We start from the raw sequence: 11,253 nt of genomic DNA on the forward strand, positions 1-11,253 counted from the left end.
AAATAAAATTTTGGAAATAACAATTGGGTTTTTATGGATAAAATATGGAAATAAATTGATTTAAAAACCTTTAAAATTAAGGAAAAAATACTAAAACATTTGGACATACTTATATATGCATACATATGCTATTTTGAAGGTATTTGCGTATTGAACAATATATAGGAAAAAATTAGGTATCAACAATACTCTCATCCGGGGAAGGTACCTGCAGTACTTCCTTCTCCCCCTATCCATAGTCTTTCCTCACCGATCCAAGGTGTCCCTCTCCTATCAAAGAAGTAAACTTTAAGATATGCTCCCATTGATCCTGAGCATCGGGGCACTTTTCTGATGAAAAGTCCCCTCTCGAAGAAAAATGTCCCGAGGCAACAAGGCGAGAATTGAAGGCGGAACTCTCTCATCCATGCCGAACGGGTCCTGATGTAGTAGTCATGGCTATAGCTAAATTAGAGAACTAGAGTAGGAATTTAGGAAAGGGCAATAATGCTGAAATAGCGAAAGGCCTAACACAGTAAAAAGAAGAGAAACTACTCGGAATGGTGGAATCTCCAAAAGGGGGGAAGCATCCCTATATATGGAAAAAGCGGCAAAGATCTGCCCGCCCCAGAGGCCGATTAAAAGGTTGGCAAAAATTGCTTTGGGAAGATGTGCCGGTGGGACCACCTCGGTCATTTTACAGCCATGTCACCTATTTGATAAGCACCGTGTGACGTTTCGGGGTCGGAGACCCCCGCACCAAATAAGTCCCGAGGTGGTACCCAATCTCGAGAACCTCTATCAAAAAGAAAAAAGGCTCCGAGAAGCCATTAATATCACTACAAGTCCTGAGGTGGTACCCGACCTTGAGGACCTCCATCAAGAAGAAGAAAGGCTCCAAGAAGCCATTAATATCGCTACAAGTCCCGAGGTGGTACCCGACCTCGAGGACCTCCATCAAAAAGAAAAAAGGCTCTGAGAAGCCATTAATATCACTACATGTCCCGAGATGGTACCCGATTTCGAGGACCTCCACCAAAAAAAAGTTAGGCTCTATGAAGCCTTTTGCATCATCGCCATACCCGAGATGGGACCCGATTCGGGGGATCTCTCCAAGGGGTCATCGACGTCATTACAAGACTCGATATGGTACCCGGTTTTGAAGGCTCTTATCAAGGAGAAAAATAAGCACTTAAAACTCTATTCGTATGGGCTTGGCCTCGGGATACCATCTAAACCCATGCAGTCCCTTATCGGGATCCTTCAACAATGCCTTAAGGCTATATACACTAAGTTCAAGATGGGTTTCCATACGGCCCGAGTTAACCTTCACTCGGGGACTGCTCTCGAAATCCTAAAGGCAGTCTCCATTCTCGAGCTTCCGGGGGAATCCCCCCCTTGAAGATTATCGCCGGGTCTAAAGGCTAAATCTTAATTTGAGGGTCCAAACCTCCACTCTCATTCAACTCAAAGTCGGGGTCCCGATGATCCGAGTCTATTAGTCCAACCCGGGCTCAATATTTGCACCAACCGATGGGGTCATGCACTTAGATTTTTTCTACACCAGCATTGATAAAGGTAATATAGTATGAGTCAGAGACAAATTAAAGAAACATTTTTCATTCATAAACATTCCATTGCAAAATCCCATAAGGGGTCCTTACACAGAAACAATGAAGCAAAAAGGTACACATATGGTAAAAGCCTATAGCCTAGCCTATTATCGAGGAGGCATCCTCGGTGGCAGTATCTTCAAGCACCTCTCCCCGGGAATCTCATCTCGATCCTCCAGAATGATATCTCCGAGGGCAAAGATTAAGAAGAGGAGAGTGGTTGAGAATAGCAAAGTGACGCAGAAGAAGCAGAAAGGAACGAAGAAGTGGATGGTAGAAAAATCTGGCTAGTATGGATTTTTCCAGCACTACTATTGTAAAGCCACTTCTCGAGACGTTGCCCCGGTGCGGGATGCAACAGTTAGTAGATAGTACCACCTCACTCCATGAAAAGAAAAGGGAGTGAGGCTCCGCACCGGGTAATCAGGGGAGGTGAGTGTGAGCACGTGATTTTTGCCCTATATGAATTTCTCCCATAAATTCAAAACAAAATAATTTCTTTTCATTATTTGCAATTTTGTGAATTTTGTGGCATTTTCTATTAATTATTTGCATTTGTCTGTGCATTTCATTTTTGTATAATTAATGAAAAATACAAAAATATGCTGCATTTCCATTTAGGATTTCATTTTTGCATTTTTGAAATTAATTAGTAATTTAGTGTTTTATAAAAATGGAAAACACACAAAATAGTTCATTTTGACACTTTAATTTTAATTTTTCGAATTTTGGTAGTTTTTCTTTAATTTGGCATTTAATTAGTGGTGGTAATTATAATTAATTCAATTTGATCAGATAATTTGATTAGGAATTAATTTAGGTTTTATTTTTAATTTTATTTAAAAGAAATTAAAAGGAAAAATTGAAATAAAAAAGAAAAGAGAAAACAAAGGTGTGGATCAGATTTTGGGCTGAGTTGTATTTCAATTCTTAATCCCAAATTGGATCTTCCATTAATACCCGCCCAATCCAGACCCATTTCCACCCCTGACCCGCCCCAAATCGCCCCTAAACCCGACCCACGTCCTAAATAAACGCACAAGAGATACACGGAGAGCCCCATGCCCTAAATCCCAAACGAACGTTGTTCCTCCATCGTTCTCACTCGAACTAAGCCCCAAATTCAGTCTAGATTCAGGCGAGTGAATCCCAAATCCTTAACCCACGCGTCCCTCCTTCTCTCATCTTGTTGTTGTTAACGGTTTCTGATGCAAGATTCTCCTCCCCTCTCACTCGCTCGAATTTGAGTTTTATCGCACGATTGGAAGGTTTTGGAGACGAGATATTGGATAAGTGTGAGGCGTTGGATTGATTTTACTCCATCCGAGCCCCACATTCATCAAGGATTGGTCTTCAAAAGAAGCCTTATCTGATTTTGTGAAGGGGGACTGGAAAAATTCTTTTTTGGAAAAAGGTTGAAAGACGTCTTGAACTGATGGTTTTCAGGGTTGATTTTCTTATTTGAATAGTCCTTTCAAAGTTTAAGAGAAGCATATATACAAAGTTTTCTTATTTTCAGAATCCGGATTTGAGTTCCAAGGAGATAAAAATTGAAGTTCAGGCTTGGTTTTCTACTGTTGTCTTATTGATTCGCTGCTGAACCTCGCTAGGATTTGGAGTCAAAAAGGTGTATTGTTGAGTCTATAATTGTTAAAAAAAAGTTTGAAACTTCAGGTTCAATTTCTTTCTCTCATGTAACTCTATTTTTTTAGCTGTTCTTGAGCTATGGAATTTTTGAGTTTGCATCTCTTTGTTGCTGTCATGTAAGCTTGTGTGGGATTGAATCAGTGAATTCGAGTTTAGTTTCTTACTTTGCATCAAATTGTTCCTTTGTTTCATGTCGAAGTGCATTCTGATCTTCACGCTGTAAGAATTATGCATTAGCTGTATTCATGAAGTAGTTTCCTTGGAATTCTTGTCTGTTTTCTAGAGGCAATGCTGAAATATGCTATTTAAATCCTAAAGCTCAGTCTTGGTAATTCTGCTTGTGTTCTTAGGGTAGCAATAGTGTATGGGCTGAATCTTAATGATCCATGTAGTATCCTGTTATGTTCGATTTTAAAACCTGGCGCAAAGCTACATTGGCTCATGGTCTAAAGTGGTTTGAAGATTAATTGTTCTACTGATTGTACATGTTCAGATTGCTCCATTTTCCTGCTCTTGTTCGAGAATGTATATACCTTGTTTCTGCTATAAGACTTCTGCTCTTTTGAGCTGTTGAAGAAGTCAATTTGAGCAGTTGTTCCGAACTTTGACGAATTGAGTTAGCCTGCCCTATTTTGCACTGTCTAGGCAGCTTATCTGCATGGCTTTGAATGAAAATTATGCACTGTTTGGCTGCAGCGGCTCTGATTTACTAGTAGTTTATGTGTCTATCTGAGTTCTACTTGGTTTTGCAATTGCTAATCAGCCAAAGGAAATCATCAGCAAGGCTACTGTGTTGTCTGCCTATCTGGTAAGTCTGGTAGCCATGAAATCTTGCAGAAGCCTCCTTGCGCATAAGTTTGGTTGAATTTTGTTGGCTTTCCATATCTGTGCTCATGAACCTTCTATCCCCTCATTCAGGGAAGACAATTGCCTATGTTACTACTTCCCTCACTTGAGATTACCTTATGGGGTATGCCAACTTTAACAGTTCAGTCATATAGGATCTGAAATGGAAATCTGTTGTTGTCACTCTTAGGCCTAATGAATCTCATTGATGTTTGTTGGCTTTGTTTGAAAGAACACTATACCATGTTGGATTGAATATCTTGGTTTACTTAAAGATCTGGTGTGAATCTGGATCATTGTGAGAATCTAATAGTAATCACGTCTCCAAGTCTAGAGTAAATTGAGAGTAGCTTCTTAAGGTATATGTTTACTACTGTTGGTGTATTTCTCTTTAAGAAGGCATGAACAAGATTATCGGTCCCTGTATATAGTAGAGTGAGGATTTAACCATGTGCGTAAACTTCTGATTGCTCTGCATACAGTCTAAATAGTGGTTAAGGTACTGTCTTTCGTTATGGTTTTTCATTAACCCATAGTTTTTTGCACTGATTATCCATGTTTGGTATTTTTCTTGGTTTTGCTATGGGGTTTCCTTGACAATAAACAAATGAGCTCTTTCTTAAGAGCTCAGAATTGGTTGTACTTTATTATACGATTTCGAGGCTATTTTGAGTTATATATGTGGGCAGACATATGTTATAGGTATACTTCACTTGTTATGTAAAATAATTTATCAAATTTAGCTCCTCCCTCAGAGTCGTAGTTTCATGGTTCAAGTATGCTTTTCTGGTGTTAAGTGATCAACAAGTTCTGTTTCCATTCCATTTTGTTTCGTATCTATGCCATCTCTGATCTGATCGATTTGGCTCAAAATATTACCAAGCAGCTTATCCTTCTTTTGAACAGATTTGAATAGTCTGCTTCAGGCATGTAATTAGTTTATCATGGCCACGGGTACGGTTCCCGTGACGTAGTTGTGGTACTAAATTTCGAAGTGGCTTTAAATATGAGTATCCGTAGTTATAAAATCAGTTGAATAGATTTGAGGTGCGCCGTGCCAAATAAAATCTCAAAATGCACGGCCCTCGCTTAATTAATATCTTAATTTCTTTAGAAATCGAGGCGTGCCATTTAGTGAATTTCCTTCGCCCTCACAAATTCGAAAGTGCGTAGTTGCTTTAGGCGCGCTATTTTAAAATTACCTTCTTAAACTCGGACGTGCATTTCATGTGACACAAATCCAAATCTCAACAACGCTAAATAAAATGTGTTGTGGACCAGGGTACATTTCATGTGGCGTGGTTCAAGACGTGTTTTAGATGGCGTTGAAATCTTCCTTAAAGTAATTAAAAGCGGCTTAAAGTTAAAATGCACATAGGTATGAAAGTATTTTAAAATCAAATAATAGGCCAATTGTAACAGTTAAGCGACCGTGCTAGAACCACGGAACTCAGGAATGCCTAACACCTTCTCTCGGGTTAATAGAATTCCTTACCCGGACTTTTGGTTCGCGGACTGTAAAACAGAGTCAATCTTTTCCTCGATTCGGGATTCGAACCGGTGACGTGGGACACCATAAACTATCCCAAGTGGCGACGCTGAATCTTTAAATAAATTAATCCCGTTTCGATTGTCACTTTAAGTTGGAAAAAACTCCCTTATATGCATCTCTTCGGGGTGTAGTGAAAAAGGAGGTGTGACAGCTCTGGCGACTCTGGTGGGGATCGAACCCAGAATCTCTGATTCAGGGTTTAGAATTCGAGCTTAGATGAATTGTTATAGTTGGCTTTATTTATTATCTGATTTTGTTACATGTTTGGGCCTAATGTGCTAAGTGTTGCTTTTACTGCTTTGATATTCTGTGAACTATATATGAACTGCTACGAAACCCTTCTTCTTTCTGAGTCTTCTAAATCACGGAGGAGTGTGCACTTCGTGTGACTTCTCTTATGTATATAGTCTTATCTAATTTTAGAACGAGGTTCGGACAAGTTGCAAAGCCGGTGAAGCTTCTGTATTCTCGGTACGCTCCCCCCCCCCGGCTCGAGCTGTCCGCTCGGGTAAGCCAGGTATAGAACAATAAACCTAAGTTTTCAAACCAAGTATAACATAGCCTCATGTCAGATCCCTAGTAGGAACGCTTGTTTGCATCATGTGCATTTTAACTTTGGGGACTCAACACAGGGGTTGGGTCCGTCTAGGACAGGTGTACCCAAAATAACTGACCATCTTGGTGCATCATATGTGCTACATGTTGCATTTTTTTTCAAGGGTAAAAGGGTCATTTGGTGGACTAATGATAGTTGAGGGCAAATGGAAAAAAGAAAAAAATGAGAAAGAAAAGAGGTTGAAGTATAAAAATTGAAGCAAGTGGGGCCCAGTTAAAATTTTCTTGCACACATTTTCAAAAAACCAAAAAAATTAAAAATGAAAAAAAAATCCAAAAAAAGAGTTTGCATTTTCCCTGTCATTTTTTTTAAAAAAGGAAAAAATATAGAAAAGAAAACCCAAAAAGATGTTTACATGTTTCATCAGTTTTTTCAAAACAAAAGACCAAAAAGATATATTTTTTTCCTCTGAATTAGTTGTTATTTTTATTTTTCGCCCCTGTCCAATCTGCCCGAACTACGCATACCTGATTCTCGTCTTTCGGGGCGTGATACGTAGGCAACCCACATAGGGTCCGGACATAGGGTCCGGTCTTCCTAGTGAGTTTAGGTTCTTGGCTTCGCGGGGTCTTAGCCAAATCTTACATTTTTAGCCACATAGGTTAATTTCAGAAAAATAGTCACAATCATGTCTTGAATATGTCCAACTGGTTGATGGTCAACTCAAATTGGAAGCTGAAAAGGATGATGGGTTGAATAATTGTGCCTCTGGTTTGAGATATGCATTTCGAAGGCTCATTCGTGGCCTTTCTTCATCGAGAGAGTGTGCAAGGCAAGGATTTGCATTAGGCCTGGCAGTATTGGTTAGTGCATTTCCATGCATAAAAATGGATGCACTATTCAAGTTAGCTGTCGACTTGTTGGAGGATCAGGACAAAGATTGCCTATTCGGATGCTTGTTTACTTCTGGGGCTATTGCAATATCAGGGAAATTAACTTTAGAGTGGACTGCTGATAATAAGATTCCTTATATTAAAGAGTTTGTTGGTTCTCTACTCTCGCTGGCAATAAAGAAGTTGTACTTACAAGAGCTTGCTGTCTCAATTGTTGTAGAGGTAATTGACAAGTTACTTGTCGAAGCTTCCTTGAAACATATACTTGAAGCTCCTGGACTTAAAGAGTGGTTTGAAGGTGCAACAGAAGTTGGAAATCCCGATGTTTTGCTTCTTGCCCTTACTATACATGAAAAACTAGTGTAGATGATAAAAGTTTGGGAAGCATCTCCCTTTTCCTTATAGCCCGGACATGCTATTTACTGTGGAACATCTTTCCTTGCTTTCAAATTGCTTAAAGAAGTCCATCTTTTGTCACCCACGAACTGATAGTGTATGGTATTCCTTGGTAAATACTCTCTTACTTGAACATGTTCCACATGATTTTGATCCCTCAGAAGCTTTAAGTTCAATGAAAAAGCATAAAAAAGCAGGAAGGGTTGCTCAGCAGAAGAAGATACTGTGAAAAATCTTAAAAACTTTTGTGAAGTTATCATTGAAGGATCACTTCTTTCATCATCTCATGATCGCAAGAACCTGGCATTTAATTTTCTTCTACTTCTCCTTCCAAAATTACGTGCTTCGTGGGTTTGCAACATCCTTTCTTTCAAAGTTGTACATTGCTTAATGGATATACTTTCCACAAAACATGCTTGGCTATTCAAAACCAGTCAATACTTTTTGAGAGAATTATCTAACTAGGTCAAGCATGATGATGTTAGAAGAGTGGCAGTTATCGTGGCTTTACAAAAACATAGTAATGGGAAATTCGACTGCATCACTAGGTCAAAAACAGTAAAAGAATTGATGGTTGAGTTTAACACTGAGTCCGGATGCATGCTTCGCATTGAGAACTTGGTTGATGTGTTCCTTGATGAAGGCCCTGCTACAGAGGAGCCTTCAGATTAGAGTCAAACAGCAAATGACAACTCAGACATTGGTTCCATAGAAGATAAGGATTCTGTTGGATCGATAGGAACCTCAGATTTTTTTCAAAAGATGGGTTATAGAGTCACTTCCCAACAGCTTGAAGCATCTACCTCTGGATACAAATGCAAGGTTCAGGGTGCAGAGAGAAATTCTCAAATTTCTTGCCATTCAGGGTTTATTCTCTTCAACTCTTGGAACTGAGGTGACATCTTTGAATTGGAGGAGAAGTTTAGGTGGCCAAAGTTTGCCATTTCAAGTGATCTTTGTAAGATGTGCATTGAGCAGGTGCAATCACTGCTGTCAAATGCCCAAAAAGGAGAAGACCTCATGTTGTGGCAAGTGGTTATGAAGCTTATGATCTTGGAGTTTATTTCATGCGATTTCTTTCCACATTGCGAAACATTCCTTGTGTTTCACTGTCAGGTCCTTGAGCGATGATGATGAAGAAACATTCCAAAATTGGCAGGCTATGGAGTCCCAGCTCTCAAGACTGGAGAGGAACTTGGGCCCATGTGTTGACGCAAAAATTTCATTCCATGAGGTATCTGCTGATACAATTGCTGCTTCAAGTCCTACTTCGACCTGAGGAATTTTCTGAAGCTGCCTGCGAATTGGTTATTTGCTGTACAAATGCTTTTCGATCTTATGATATTCTTGCTTCATCGGTAGAAGGTGAAGGAAATGGAGATGGCACGCCTGAATTGATGAATGTTCTAGTGGACACCATGTTTTTTTATTGCCACAGTCATCAACTCCAATGCGGACTGTTGTTGAGCAGGTTTTCAAATGCTTTTGCCATGATGACACGGATGACGGGTTACTTCGGATGTTACGGGTTATAAAGAAAAATCTCAAACCAGCCAGACGGCCCAGGACTACCCAGTCAGGATCGCTTATTCAAGAGTTGCTTAAGAAGATTTTTATTTTTATTTTTATTTTTTATGTTTTGAGTTTGTTTTCCTTTTTATGTCGTCTTTTACCTTCTAGTTTTGTACAGTAATGTCGATTTTTTTTTGTTGTTATTGTAATTTCTATTTTGTATTGGAAAAGTGTGTTATAACTCAAAAATCCAAAAAAAAAAAGATTTTGCGTTTTATATTTCCGTTAAAATTTTCTTTAGAAATACTACTCCTAGAAATTAAAAAAAATGAAATTTTGAGGTATTTTTTCCTTAGGAAATTAATATCTAGAACTCAAAAAAAAATATTGAAAAAAAATTTTGCTTTTCTATTTCCCTTAGGATACTAGGATTAAAAACTGAAAAAACAAAAATGGATTCTTCTTTCGGAAATTAATAAAATAAAAAAATTCTTTCTATTTTCACTAGAACTTTAGGACATTGTACTTAGCAGGAAAAAAAATATATTTTATCTTTGGTTTATCATTAGTAATTCTTCTTTAGGTAATCAAAATTTGAAATTCAAAAAAAAAATATTATCTTGTTCATTTCTCGTTTCAAAATCTTTCTTCACGGATATCAAATGAAAATTCAAAATATTTTTCTTTGGTTTATTGTTTAGATTTCCTCCCTAAAACAAATCAAAAAATATATATTTTTCTCTTGTAGGTTTTTTTTCCTTAATAATTTCCCATAGAGTGTTTGTTTCAAAAAGAAAAAAAATACATGCCCGTTAAGTTTGAGTTTAGAATAGGTTATAGAACATTAAGTCTAGGAAATTCAAAAAAAAGACTTGCTTCTTTTGTTTCTCTTTTTTCATCGGAATAGTCATTAAGGTAAAAAGAAAAAGAAAAAGAAAAATAAACAGAGAATGTCAGTTTGTTTCCTTTATTCCTGATCTTCCAGAACTATGCAAAAATCTGATTCATGCGGGGCCATGATACGTAGACAACCTACATAGAGTTCGATCGAATCATTTTTTACAGTTAAAAGAAAAGAAAAAAAAAGAAAAAAAGAGAAAAAAAAAGAGATGAAATTGTGGGATGTGAGAAATGTGAGGAAAGAAAAGAATGAAATTAGAAAAGAGGAAGGAAAATGATCAAGCAAGTGCTAGAAAAAAACAAAGAAAAGAGAGGTTGAAATGAATAAATTGGGATGATGCCAAATGACCTTCATACCCTCGAAGTCATTTTAGAACCGATAATTGTGGCTATGTGCATTGCATATAAAGTGAGATTATCTTATGTTAAATGCCCTAACGCTAACGTGATGGCTTCATTTTGTTATATCTTCATATTGGAAAGGTGGTTGGTTTGTGGTCCTCGAAGCAGTAACTCCTCTCCACAACATAAAGTCAAAAGGCAATGGCAGACAACAACAAAACTGAGTTGGTTGATACAGGTGCCCAAAAGCAATTGGTTGAACAGGGAAATGAGTTGGTTAAAGAGGTGAGGATATTAAGACAACACATGGCGGACATGTATCAGGCCTGGATGACTGAGAAGGCACCACCCCCCTCCACCACCTAGCTTCCTAAATACTACCCTTACCCAAACACCGGTCACAGTGCCAGATGATCCCCCATACTCTCCAGATCCACCCGCTTATCATGGCTTTCCCAACCACCCTAGTAGCTCCGTCACTCATCTTCCAATTACCTTTCCCAAAAATTGCCTTCCTGTTTTATCCACCATCCCCAACAATGAACACCCACACAAAGCTCACGATGCCCAATATTACCCCTCAAAGGTTGCCCACAAGGTTCCTAACTTATACAAGCAGGGCCCGCGGGATGAACCTCATGTTGAAAATGAAAAGTTCACAAGAAGAAAAGGGCGAGATGGGATACCCAGGAGGCCGAAAGGCATAGAACAGTCCTTAAAGAACAAGCAAGGAATTGGAGACCAGGGTAGCATGTCTTACAAAGAATTGTCTATGTCCCCCGACGTTCGTCTGCCTGCGGAGTTTAAAGTGCCAAAGTTTAACTTGTATGATGGGTGTGGGGATCCGGTAGCCCATTTGAGGGATTATTGCAGTAAAATGAGAAATGTTGGCGAGAAAGATGATTTGTTTATGGCGTACTTCAGTGAGAGCCTGACTGGGGCAGCTTTGGAATGGCATAATCGTCAAGATGTTGGTAAGTGGCCGACATTGGGTGACATGGCTCAAGATTTTGTTCG

The 11,253-nt window shown here is 38.7% G+C and overlaps 1 pseudogene; it reads left to right on the forward strand.

Moving 5' to 3' along the window:
* Window positions 1-3,958: 3,958 nt before the first annotated feature.
* Window positions 3,959-9,254, forward strand: LOC107767290 (rDNA transcriptional regulator pol5-like; annotated as a pseudogene).
* The last annotated feature ends 1,999 nt before the right edge of the window (window positions 9,255-11,253 follow it).

This window comes from Nicotiana tabacum, chromosome 22, assembly GCF_000715075.1.
Source record: "Nicotiana tabacum cultivar K326 chromosome 22, ASM71507v2, whole genome shotgun sequence".
NCBI lineage: Eukaryota > Viridiplantae > Streptophyta > Magnoliopsida > Solanales > Solanaceae > Nicotiana > Nicotiana tabacum.